This window comes from Myodes glareolus, chromosome 12 (assembly GCF_982192425.1).
Source record: "Myodes glareolus chromosome 12, mMyoGla1.1, whole genome shotgun sequence".
Taxonomy (NCBI): Eukaryota; Metazoa; Chordata; class Mammalia; order Rodentia; family Cricetidae; genus Myodes; species Myodes glareolus.
Genome location: NC_142037.1, coordinates 44,776,919 through 44,790,171, shown reverse-complemented (window position 1 = coordinate 44,790,171; position 13,253 = coordinate 44,776,919). Strand labels below are relative to the sequence as shown.

Below are 13,253 nucleotides of genomic sequence, written 5' to 3'. Positions count from 1 at the left end.
ATTCAATTGTTGAATGTCATTGTCTTGAAGTGAGGAGATATCTTGGTCGATGAAATGCCTGCTATCCAAGCATAAGGACCTTATCAGACACCCAGTGCCCATGCAAGAGAAAAGCCAGATGCATCTATGTATCTGCAACCCCAGTACTGACAGATTGGGAGGAGAAAGGCTCATTGGCCCTGAAGCTCACTAGCCAGCTAATCTAACTGAATCACTAAAATCCAGCCTCAGTGAGAGACCCTGTCTCAAAACTAAGGTAGAGTGGGCTGGAGAGATTACTCAGTGGTTAAGAGCATGTGCTGATCTTCTAGAAGAGCCTGGTGATTCCAGTTCCAGAGGATCAACAACCCTGGCCTCAGAGCAACCACACACTAGCGTTCTCCCCCCCACCCTGGTCACTCACACACACACACACACACACACACACACACACACACAAAGGTATATGTAACTGCACAGTCAGCATTTAAACAAGTACGATCTCATCTGTGTGGTGAAATAATGGTCCACTAACATCTACAACAGTATACTCGTCTAGTCAGAGTTTGACCTGTAATTGTTCCCCAGGACCTAGGTATCTACTCTGCACCAGGCACTGCTTCACTGATTTAAAATACATCAGCTCACCTGTAGACTGTGGTGAACAATTCAGGCATGGTCCCTTGTCCATATAGGAAGAAAGACAACAAAGTGATCCAGAAAGGGACCAGGAGTATCTACCTTAAAGCCAGTGACAGCCTCTGTGGAAAGATGACAGCCAACCTGAGTAATAAGGGGTCATTCTGATTCAGAGGCTGAGAAGGAGGGTTATTGTTGGGAACATTATTTTAAAGTGTGCTTTTTTTTTTAAATATTTATTTATTATGTATACAATATTCTGTCTGTGTGTATGCTTGCAGGCCAGAAGAGGGCACCAGACCCCATTACAGATGACTGTGAACCACCATGTGGTTGCTGGGAATTGAACTCAGGACCTTTGGAAGAGTAGGCAATGTTCTTAACCTCTGAGCCATCTCTCCAGCCCCCAAGTGTGCTGTTTTTGTTTATGCTGATTTTGTTTAACTCTGGGAAGCTATGATTCTTTGCCTGTCTAAAACACCTGATAGACTAATAAAGCGTTGAATAGCCAATAGCAAGGAAAGAGCAAGGATAGGTGGGGCTGGCAGTCAGAGTATAAACAGAAGAAGAAATGAGAAAAGGAGGAGCAAGAGACAAGGAGAGGAGGACATCAGGTACGAGCCACCCAGCTATACAACAAGCCATGGAGAAAGAAGTAAAGAAAGGTATACAGAAATAGAGAAGATAAAAGCACAGAGGCAAAGGTAGTCAGGATAATTTAAGAAAAGAAATCTGGCAAGAAACAAGCCAAGCTAAGGCCAGGCATTCATAACTAAGAATAAGCTCGTGTGGGATTTATTTGGGAGCTGGGTGGTGGGCCCCTCAAAAAGGCAAGAGAGTAAAACACCACACAGCAGGCTATGGCAGAGGAAATTATGGTCATCCAAAGGCAGTGAGGTCTTAGGAAGCTCCTTGGGATGCAGGGCCGTGAGGGAGGTAAAAGAGCAACTCAAGAGAAGGGCCCAATGGAACACACACCACTCACGACCAGGGAGAAGGTTCAAATTTGTGTCACTTTGGTGTGTGTGTGTCGAGGGGGAGGAGACAGCATGTTCTGAGTTCCAGGCTGGCCTTGGAAGGTGAGCACAGTTAGCACCCACTGTAAACTCTGCACTTGTGGGGGTGAGGTAGCAGGATGGTAGTTCAAGGTCATCTTCAACTACACAGACTACAACACATACCACTTCCCAACATATAGTTGGACAAAATTCTGAAAAGTTTTCTTCCCTAAGTCCTTGACATACATGTCTCATCCAAAGAAGCTGGCGAGAGGGCTCAGTGGATAAAAGCATTTGCCACCAAGTCTGTCAATCTGAACTCCGTCCCTAGGACCTGTAAGGCAGAAGGAGAAAACGACTCCTGACCTCTGTGGACATGGCATAGCACTTATACCCATTCCATATACACAGGGAAATAAGTAAACAAGCTACTTTCAAGAAATATTCCGGGGTGGGTCCAGCAATGGCACCTCCATTCCATTCAGGATGCTTTTATTTCTTTTATTAAAACAGAAAAAGGATCTCCCCCCATCTCCCGCTGCCAAAAAAAAAAAGGAAGGAAGGAAGGGAGGGAGGGAGGTAAGGAGGGAGAGAGAGAAAGAGAGAAAAGAATCTGGGCCAGGTGGTGGTGATGCACACCTTTATCCCAGAGCTTGGGAGGCAGAGACAGGTGGAGCTCTATGAGTTCAAGGCCAGCATGGTCTACAAGAGCTAGTCCCAGGACAGCCAGGGCTGTTACACAGAGAAACCCTGCCTCAAAAAAAAAAAAAAAAAAAAAAAAGGAATAATTCAGAAGACTTCAGAGTTATCAGAATTCAACCCACGAAAACCATCTGCACATGTATACGAACATCCTGAGTCCCACACCTAAAGATTCAAAGGTAGGTCAGACCCGAGATTCTCCCAGATGCCCAGAAGTTACTTAGTAGCAAACAGACCTTCATTCCCCAACAAGGCTTGGTGATGCCTGAGTGCACTGTCTTGGAACACCATAATTACAGTAGTCAGTGTGACTACACCACAGTAGGATGTTCCCATCTGTAGTCAGCAGATCCTGTTTAAGAAATCAGCAAGTCATACATTTTTCAAGTATTTCGTGGACCCTATCCTATACAGAGATCTTTTTAAAATTCTTTTTTTTAAAAAAAAAAAAAAAAGGACTCCCTGGCAACAGGTACCTTACACTCCTACCGCCGCCCTTCCTCATTCCCTCTACTTCACACCGCACTTCCTGGAAGGTCTGTCTGTGTCTAAGCACACGGTTTCTTCTTCCATTTCCCGTTCACTCTTCTACTGGGCCTCATCCATCCAAATCCCACTCATTTTGTTGACACTAAATCTGCTCTAACAAAAAACAAAAGCTTCCCAGAGCTAAAAGCAGCCAACCCTTTGAGAACGACCTTGAATCACTAAACAGTGGGCTAGGTTCTTTCCCAGTTTTTCTTCTCAGGTCTCCTCAACACTTTACACTGAAGGGCCGAACATCTTCATCAAAGTATTACCACTCATTCCAAACTCTCCCTGGGCAAATATATCCATTTCTAGGGCTTCAAACTGTTATGTCATAAACGTAAAAGCCATTTGTGTTCAATTACCTGAACCACATACTAGACACAACACCAAGGCCCTGCCTTCCCACTCAACAGCGCGAGCTGCAACCCTTGGTATTAAAAGATATCACAAAAAACAAATGTTGGGAAAGTTGGCAATTAAAAGCAACAACAACGTTGTAGCCTTGAAAGGTAAAAAATGTTTTATTAAATCCAGAAATAGAATCCAAATAACTTCACAGAATAAATGAACACATCCTGTTATCAGAAATGTTCTGGCCTCCAATTCCAAATCCTGAAGAGTTTTAACCAAAAGATTAAACTCTAAATAAAAGTTTGAGATAGTTTATTTATTTGGTTAGTTAGTTTTTCAAGACGGGGTTTCTCTGTGTACCTTTGGAACCTGTCTTAGAACTCACACTAGAGACCAGGCTGGCCTTGAACTCAGAGGTTTGCCTGCCTCTGCCTCTCTATTACTGGGATTAAAAGTATACGCCTCCATTGCCTAGCAATTTAAAGCTTTTTTTTTTTTTTAAAGTGAAAGTCACTCAGGTAGGAAGCGTCTGGAGGATCCAAGAACACAAAAACATTTAAATCAAAGATATTTACTCAGGATCAGTGAGATGCCAGGGACTTGAGGGGACTTACTTGTCACCAAGCCAGAAGACCCAGTGTTTGGAAGGAGAAAACCAACTCCCAAAAGTTGTTTGACCTAAACACACATACTAATCCCAGCAATCATGGAACCATACAATCTCACAAAATAAAATAAAAATGTAAAAACAAAAATTAGAATAAAAGGTATTCCCTTAATAGTAGGTTGTTTACATTAAAGAAATATTAAAATTCATATGTACACTTTACTAAATAATTATCACCTTATAAAATTCCAAACCATCTATGCTAGAATTACTTTTCAAAGGGAAAAACCTGTAGTCATTTGCACGGATGAAAAAGACAGACCGGGAAAAGTGAAAGGCACACTACTGCAGTGTGTGTAAAAAATGAAAGGCACACTACTGCAGTGTGTAAAAAGTGAAAGGCACCCTACTAAAGTGTGTGTGTGGACAAAGACGGCTGTAGACAGAAGCCTAAGGGTGGAGCTTACAGGGTAACTAACCCTTCAGTCTCACAAAACTGTCGTTTTTAACAGGATAATAGCAAAAATCACTAAAGAACAAACATAAATATACCCCTAACACTGATCCTCAGACACACATAAAAAGGGAAGTGGACTCAGCTCCATAAAAATCATCCTGTGACCTCCACACATGAGTCACGGCAGCCATATCCTTCCTCCCTCCTTCAAAACAATTAAAAGTTTAAAATATGCATGCCAGTATACCTTTTAGACCACCGTAAGCATCTGCTTTTGCCTTCCGGATGGCAGCAAAGGGTCACAGGCCACACTCAGCTGTCCATGTCTGTTGCCCACCATGGTCTCCAGCACAGCTCTAGTGAACCTGCCTTCACAGCTGGATGACGTGGCTCACTTAACACTATACATCTTACTGTTTTCTTTTTTATTTTCTTGAAGGCGTGAATGCCTATTTAGAGTTCGCATTACCCCAACAGCAGCCCCAGTGCTATGTTCTAGTCTCAGCTATGAAGTCCTGCGATGTGACGTCATCAATAGAGAGCTACGCTTTGTAGCTGTTTGGAAGGGGTTCTGGTTACCAAGGGGCTGACTTTCAACACAATGCCCTGTCAGTCGGGGATGCTTGCTACACAGAAAATCTGACCCATTTACTCAGGCAACAAGGTTACGTTCCCACCCTCCCTCCACCACCTTTAAAATAAACACACAAGAACTATTTACAACTGTAAAACTGTACATTCTAAACACAGTCTACTTCACTTGAAATCAAAAGTTATTTATTGACTATAAAATATGAGATATGCATCTAGTAAAAAATGTGAAACATCACCTACACTCCTACAGTTATTTGGTATAGTTAAATAAAATGGAGCATGTGGACCTATTACCATGTGCTCCATGCCACACTGCAGAAAAACTGAGTCAGAAATGTTTAAATATCAAAAATCATTAACACTTAGATTGCACTTACTCCAGAAATGAAGGGCTGAGTACCTGAGGTCAGTCCCAGGTACTTTATGGAATACTTCCGACAAGCCTCATCAGTGTGGATTTCAGAACACTGAGCCATCAGTGCTGAGAACGTCAGTCCAGCCTGCTCAAACTTGACTCAAACTTCAGAGTTCAACACCAAGTGCCTACACCCCACCCCTCCTGACACCTCAGGGAATTCAAGTGTGTAAGCCATTTTTACGGCGTGGTTGGCTGTAAACAACTCCTGAGCTGGGGAAGGTATCTGCAGAGGGCAAGTGAGTCGTTCGCAACCCCATTTCATTTTTAACTCAGTTTACTACAGTTCAATTTGTAAACAGACTGTTATTTTGAATAAATAACATATAATAATATTCAAACTCATTTACGTAAGTACCATTAAGGTCATCCAATGCGTAGAAGAATTTTTACTCACATAACAAAAATTAGGAAGAAGCCACATTCATTTAGGGGGACAAAGGTCTAGATTTCAATTCCACATATACTATAAAATAGTACTTGAAAAAAATCAGTATCTAAACTATACGAGAGACCCTATTTCAAAACAAGAAAAGAAAAATCAGTACAAGTTTCAAAAAAAAAAACCAACTATTTTACATAGGACACACACCCAGCCTGGTGTTTTCTTGTTTGTCTGTTTATTTGAGATAGGGTTCCTCTGTGTAGCTCTGGCTGGGATTAAAGGCATGTAGCACTGATTGGGATTAAAGGCATATGCCCACCATCACTACCACCACCTAGCACACCACAAAGCATTTTTAAAAATTCAAGTGTGATCAAATAGTGGCTCTCACCTATAGCCCTACTAGTCAGAAAACTCAGACAGTAGAACTACTTCAAACCCAAGGCCAGCCAGTGAGCTCCAGTGAGATCCGTCTGCCTCAAATTACAAAATCAGAGTGTATACCCAATAAAATAAATTAAAGCACAAACTTATTTTCTGGCACAAAGAAATTTACCATCTAAACAGCATGCTTAAATTTCTTCACAGCCTTTTTATAGTCTTACTTTATTTTTTGAGAGGTTTTTATATTTTTATAGTTTTTTTTTTTTAATATTGAGATAGGATCTCACTATGCAGCCTTGGCTGGCCTAGAGCCCTCCACGTAGACCAGACTGGCGTCAACTCACAAAAATCCACCTGCCTTTGCCTTCTGGGTGCTGAGATTAAAGGCATGTGCCACCATGTCTGGCCCTCATGGCCTTTTTAAAGCTATTGTATTTGGGTTCCCTTCATTTCAAAGCCTCAGAAGGTAAACTTTAAACTTTCTATTTAATAAGTATGACTATGTACACCAAGATAGAAGAACCATAGCCAGTTATAAAATAGCTAATTTCAAATGAATGAGGCTTTCATTTAATTCCTGAAGGTTTTAGTTCTAGATTAAACGTCCACAGGGTGGCAGTGCCATAGTCTTTACTTGGTTACTGAAGCCAATTAGTAGTGTTCAAAATGCGACTCACCTCAGAAACACACAGAGATGCGCAGTAACAGTGAGAGCAAAAACGGCCTGCTCTATCGAAAAACAAAATCTGCACTTCATTTCCCCGTTTCTCTTTACGGTATTTACTTTCCGACGTCTCAAATGTTTCTGCAGCCAAGCTGTGCCACCCTCCTTAGTTAGGGGAGACCGGCAGCAAGCGGAGAAACTAGCCCGCCAGTGGCCCAGGGAAAGGGAACGCACGGATGGACAGCACAGACACTGCTCTCCAGCTGACCCTGCACAGTGCCATCAAATTAATTTCATTAGCTCATATTACCAGAAATTCATTTTCCTAGCAAAGTAAATTCCTTTGGCCCCAGATTCCAGAACTTCTCAAATTTTCCATGTCAAAAATCCAGAAGATTCCCAGCATGGACTGTTTTCAACAGCCTTTATAACTTGGCTTTCAGACAGGCAAATGCTTCCTGGACACTCACAGATGCCATGCACTGCTCCAAGTCTGGAGATAAAAGGGAAGTAAGTCAAAGTCCCCAGCTCACAGTAGCATTGCTGACAGTGCAGGGACAGGGCAAAGCCTGCACTCCACAGGTAGGTGATGAGGTTCCTCCACAAGTGTAACCCTAAGAAACCCTAGAGGCCAGAGGCCGAGCAGGGTGGGGAGGAGACAGCAGAATGCGCCAGAACTCTGGCATCACCCCCCACTGGCCCTAATCTATTTCTGCAGTCTTGTTTCCCACTCCTATCCTGCTTGTACCCACATTTGAGGCAAATGTGCTCGCGACTGTTAATGTGCTTCTGCCCCTGTCTGCTTCCTCCACACGCCTGGCCTCCCACCCCATCGGAATCAGGACAGCCTGGCTAGCTATCTCCAGTATCCTTCTCAAAGGCTGCTTCCTGGGGGGTGGGGCATCCCCCTCTCAGACAGAGGAGAACTTTACAGACCTTTAAAGACTTGGGACACGTTCCTCACACTGCACTGTCGTTACCCGAGGACCCGACAACTTTCATGGGTTATGTAGCGTGCGCTGCATTACTAGAACCATCTAGGAGTCATACTTTTCACTTAGCAATTATTTCAACATAACTTTAAAATCGGTAATGCCTAACTGGCAATCATATTTAGATAAAACAGTCCATAGGCCTTTTTTTTTTTGCTTCAATCTTTTTTAATAGCTTTGCCACCATGTAACAACTACTTAAGAAATAAAGTATACAATTCCATGCTTTTCTGTATATTTACAGAGTTGTGCAATCATGGATAAGATATAATTTTAGAGTCTTTCAGGTACCTTAAATATTAGCAGGGACCCTTTCTCCTGTCTCTCCTTTACTTCAAAGCAAGCACTAATCATCTTTTTATTAAAACTGTGGCATTTTATATGAATGGAATTCAAAACAAAACAAAACAGGGCCTGGCTGGCCTAGAACTCAGAGACCTGTTTGCCTCTAATTCCCAAGTACTAGGATTACAGGCGTGTGTCACCACACACATGGCTGCAAAGTGTGGTCTTTAATATCTGGTTTTGCAGGGCATCAGTCATGGTGATGTTCACCTTTAGTCCGAGCACTTGGGAAGCAGAAGTGGATAGATCTCTGCAAGTTCGAGGCCAGCCTGGCTTACAAAGTGAGGTCCAGGACAGTCAGGGCTGTCACACATAAATCCTGTCTTGAAAAACAAAAGAAAAAAATAATACCTGGTTTCTTTCACTTAGTATAATATGCTTGAGACTCGTTCACGTGTGGTATAGATCACCACATTATGCCTTCCCACTGTCAGCAAATATTCCTTTATACAGGTACATATTAACACCTGACGTGTCCTTGGGCCATTTCCAGTTTGTGCTTATCAGGAATGCTGCTCTGATTGCTTACAGGCAAGTTGTAGCTAAGGCGTATATTTTCACTTCTGGGGGCTTGTGTGGTAATCCTATGTTTACTATTTTAAAGAACTGCATCACTTTTCTAATTGACTGTACACTGTACGTCTGCACCAGTGTGTGTGTGTTCCCAGCTCTGTGCTGTAAACTGATCTCAGTATGCAATGCCCTCATCCTCATGAACTACTACCTGGATGAAATAAGATAAAATAAGCTGGGAGGGCGGGGATGAGAGGTGGTTCTGTGGTGCTCTCAAGAGGACCCAGGTTCGGGTCCTAGCACCTAACAGTGACTTACAACCATCCTAACATCAGTTCCAAGGGCATTCCAGAGGTTCTGACCTCTGTGGACATCCAGTACCATTCTGGTAGGTACACATGCACACGTGCAGGCACGATGCTCATACACATAAAATAATCTTGCTTAAAATTTTAAAAGGGGCCTGCGAAATGGCCAAGGCACCTGCGACCAAGATTACAACCCACGTCTGATCCCAGGGGCCACATGGTGAAAGTTTCAGAAAGAAACGGAGTCCTACAAGTTGTCCTTTGAAGGGGAGAAGGAAGAGAAGAGAGAGACAGAAAATAAACATTTTTTTAATTTTAAAAAGACAAACAGGTGACTGCAGTAAAAAGCAAACAAGGAAAGAAAAAAATGAATGGGCAAACAAGGTTAATTAACCAGAAAATAACTCGAAACAGAGAGTCTAATGAATGTGACCAGAGAAAAGGCCTCTCGGAGAAAGTGAGGCAGACCTTAGACGCTGCGAGTTGAGAGCAGAAAAACAAGTATTGCATGATGGTGGTGTAGGCCTTTAGCCCCAGCACGCTGGAGACCTCTGCCCGAGGCCAGCCTGATGTACAAAGTGGGTTCCAGGCCAGTCAGGCTGTGACACAGAGAAACCCTGTCTCAAAAAAACAAAAAACAAAGACAGAAACAGGGAAGAAAAAGAAGAAAGAAGATTCAGCGGCACAAGCAAGAATGAACCAGAAAGCTATGGTGGCTGGGACGCTGTAAAGCGGCGTAGGGCGGCATGAAGTGGGAGGATGGCAGAGGCATGGGACAGCGTAGTCCGTCGGGGCCTCCTACTGTTCGACAGTGCCAGCCGCACAGGTGCTCTCAGCCTCGCCGAGCCTGCTCCTGACAGCAGCAATGGTCAACAGGCAGCCTGACTGAATTAGTGCCCCTTGGTTGGTAAGCTATCTGTGGCCTAGAAGGGACGTTGTAGGCACCGGTGGCGATGGCTTTGGATTGAAAGACACAACCTAAGGAAAGACTCTTCACGGATTTACTGACTGTATCTTCCCAGCGACTCAGCAGTGATCAAGGCCCGGCAAAGGACACTGCAAACCACTCCCAGAAGTTAAATCTAAACTTCATTCTAAGTCTAATTAATCGCTTTTCCATTCTATGTATTAATAGAATATATTCAACTCCTAAACATAAAACCTACAGGTACAAAATAGTGCTTGAGTCTTTTAAAGTAACATTTCTTTTTATCACCTAACATAGCTACATTCCAGCTTTCCAAAGAGTCAAAGCTGGGTGTGGCAGAACACATCTGTTAACCTGGGCTAGGACAGTAAGAAATGAGTCTTACAATAACAACACAAACCAGAGATAGGAATGGTTTTAAATCTCTCCTGATATAAAAGGTCACTTCTTAATTGAAAGAACCTGTACCCTAGTCAAAACTACAGACTTTAAAGCCAAAGCTGACTTCCTATGAGCCTCCTAGTCCTAGGTTTCCCCCTACCTCAGATTTTGATTTGCATTCCTCACTGGGAGAAATCCAACCAGTTCTTCAGGGTGCAAGGCAAATACCGTTCTTGCCCTTCCCTGAGAGGAATCTCCACCTCACCTCCACGCTCCAGGAGCGATTCCACAGCTCTGAAGCTGAAACCCTGCCCCTGCCCTAAACTCACCCCAAGTGTGTAGTGTGCCTCCCGGCAATCATTTACCGTTCAGTTTCTGATAACACACATTTTAGTACCGGTCAAGTCCTTGCAGAAATTAAACAAAGGACGGGTAGGTGCCTTTTCTTCCAGACCTGGAGCGAAGCCTGAAGCCTTTAATGACACAAGGCATGGAACTTTTACATGAAAAATTTCTACTCCCATTACCTACTCGAGATCTATCTAAGCCGTGTGACATGGGCTGCTATGGAGAAACCAGCGGCTGTTGTGAGATTTGGAGCGCTTGTTGCTCCCGCAGAGATGGGCTTTGACTCCCCAGCACACAAACACTGTGGCTCAAAAGCATCCGCAACTCTAGTTCCAGAGGAACCGGCACTGTTCTTCCTCCTGGGCACCAGACACACACGTGATGCACATGCAGGCAAAACACGCCAACACACACAAAAAATTCTTCTTCTTTTTCTTTGTTTTTGTTTTGTTTTTCAAGACAGAGTGTCTCTGTAGCTATGGAGCCTGTCCTGGAACTCGCTCTGTAGACCAGGCTGGCTCAAACTCACAGAGATCCTTCTGCCTCTGCCTCTGCCTCCAGAGTGCTGGGATTTAAAAGGCGTGCACCACAACCACCCGGCACAAAAAAAATTCTTTATTAACTTTTTTTTTTTAATTTAGTCAGGTCTGGTGCCACATGCCTATATCTGAGCACCGAAGCAGGAAGACCAAAGAGTTCAAGGTTATTCCACCACCACAGAGATTTTGAGGCTACCCTGGGCGACATGAGATGTCTCAGCCTTTACCCCCAGCCCCAGGAAGAATCTAAGACAGACCTTGAGGCACGTGCCTGTAACTCCACTGCTGGGAAGGCAGAGGCCTGATCAAAAACCCCAGGAGTCTGGGCTCCTAGTGAGTTCTAGGCCATCTTGAGCCACATGGCAAAACCATGTTTAATAATGACGATGAAGACAATATGACGCAGAGATTAGGGCTCTGAACCTATAATACACTGAAGGTCAAAGACCTCCGCAAGGTCCCGTGGCTAACCGCAGGAGCTAAAATGTGACTCTGTCCAACACCACCCACAAATCATAAGCGCCTGAACATCAGGAGCCTCAGAACATCTGGCTGGAGGCGGAGGGGGGGGCACCTAGAAATGGGTAAACACTTGGGTATTTAAGATCTTAAATATTTGCTAACGGGGTTTTCTACTTTTAATTTTTACGAGGAAGGGCTAATTGATCCTTAATCACACCGATCACATTAACAGTTATTTTCAAGTTCAGTCGTGCTGTAGTTAAGGCTATAAAATAGTTTGGGAACACACAAACAACCAAAACTTCTGCTTGGCAATGGCTCAGACCAGAAACGCATCCGCGGGAGTCAGTTTTTCCTTATTTGTGCCCAAAGGTCCAACAGACTAAACACTACAGCTGCCCCAATTTTCTCATTTCAACTTGCATTTAAGATAACGCTTTTGTTTTGTTTACAGCTCTGGGGCTGCTGACACAGCTGGGCCCCTTCTTTGTAATAAACACAGGGCTTCTATATTTAAAAGTACAGTACAACTTTGTTTTAACATCCCCTCCCCAGTCTCCGGGCTAATTTTCTGTCTTCCAAAGCTCCACCTCCACCCCATGATTTTTTTTTTTTTTTTAATCAGTGACGCTCCCAACAGCCTCCCGGAAAGTGGAGTCTGTTCTTTAAAGACATCTCATCACAGTGGTATTTCTCCTCTCCGCAGCTTGTTGTACAGGGGGCAAAGAGATTTTCTGCAAAGGCCTCGTCTAGAAGCTGGGGTGCTGATGGGGGAAGCAGTGGACCCGGCTCCCGTGCAAGCAGCGGAGGGTCCCGGGGCCGGGCAGGCGACGGGGAGCGGCAGGGGCAGGCAAGCCCAGGGGGGTCTCGAGTCGCTGTTGGCAGTAAGTGGTGCACGGCGACCACGGCGGGCACGCCCTAGCCGGCCGGGTCGGAAGGGGGCGGCCGAGCAGGGTGTGGGCCCAGGGGGCACCCGGGGGGAGAGGGGGAGATAAGGCGAGGCCCGAGTTAATCATCACCTCCCGAGCGCCTGGAAAAGTACGAGCTGAGGGCGGGGGAGCAGGCGCGGAGAAAGCGAAACAACTAATGCACCGGCCCGAGCGCGCTCCCCGCGAGCCACCTGCTCGCCCCACTACCATCAACTCCACAGCTGCATCACAAACTCACCGGGCACCGACGCAGAAGTTAGCCAGAGCCCTCTGAAAACATAACCAGTTCCTCCAAATTCTAACAAGGCGAAAGAAAAAAAGGTAGAGCCACCGTTCCCATACCGGGAGTCGAACCCGGGCCGCCTGGGTGAAAACCAGGAATCCTAACCGCTAGACCATATGGGAAGTGCTGCCGAGAGCACCGCCGTTACCCACCTGACTAGCGTAAGCCAAGCGACCGCCTCAGCTGCCGTGCACGACTCCAGCCCGACTCCAGCCGAGGCCGCCCCCGCAGCCGCCGCTGTCCCACGCGCGGGAACGAGCCCGACGGAGCACGCGCGCGCGGGCGTGGCGGGAGATGGGGGTGGGGAAGGGAGGAGCAGCGGGCTAGCCGAGCCACTGGAAAGTTTTGAGGCGAAGCCCCAGCACCCCGGTGCCGGGTCCGGAACCGGTGGCTGCGCCTTTCTTTCTCAGCCCTCAGGTCCGGGCTGCTCTCCGGTCACGGAGCGAGCGGGCTAGCCGGCAAAGCCGAGGGCGGCGCCGTCTGTGGGAACAGCTGCGCGCGGCGTGGGGTAGGGTGAGG

The 13,253-nt window shown here is 45.4% G+C and overlaps 1 protein-coding gene and 1 non-coding gene across 2 annotated transcripts in view; both read right to left on the bottom strand.

Moving 5' to 3' along the window:
* The window catches only part of Elf1 (E74 like ETS transcription factor 1), an 86,161-nt gene extending 73,449 nt beyond the window's left edge, over window positions 1-12,712 (bottom strand). The window contains exon 1 of the mRNA XM_087912257.1: window positions 12,690-12,712. The gene's annotated coding sequence lies outside the window, so the exon portion shown is untranslated. The remainder of the gene's footprint in view (window positions 1-12,689) is intronic.
* Window positions 12,713-12,784: 72 nt separating this feature from the next.
* Window positions 12,785-12,856, bottom strand: Trnae-uuc (transfer RNA glutamic acid (anticodon UUC)). The gene has a single exon. It is a non-coding gene; the product is annotated as a tRNA-Glu (tRNA).
* Between the last annotated feature and the right edge of the window lie 397 nt (window positions 12,857-13,253).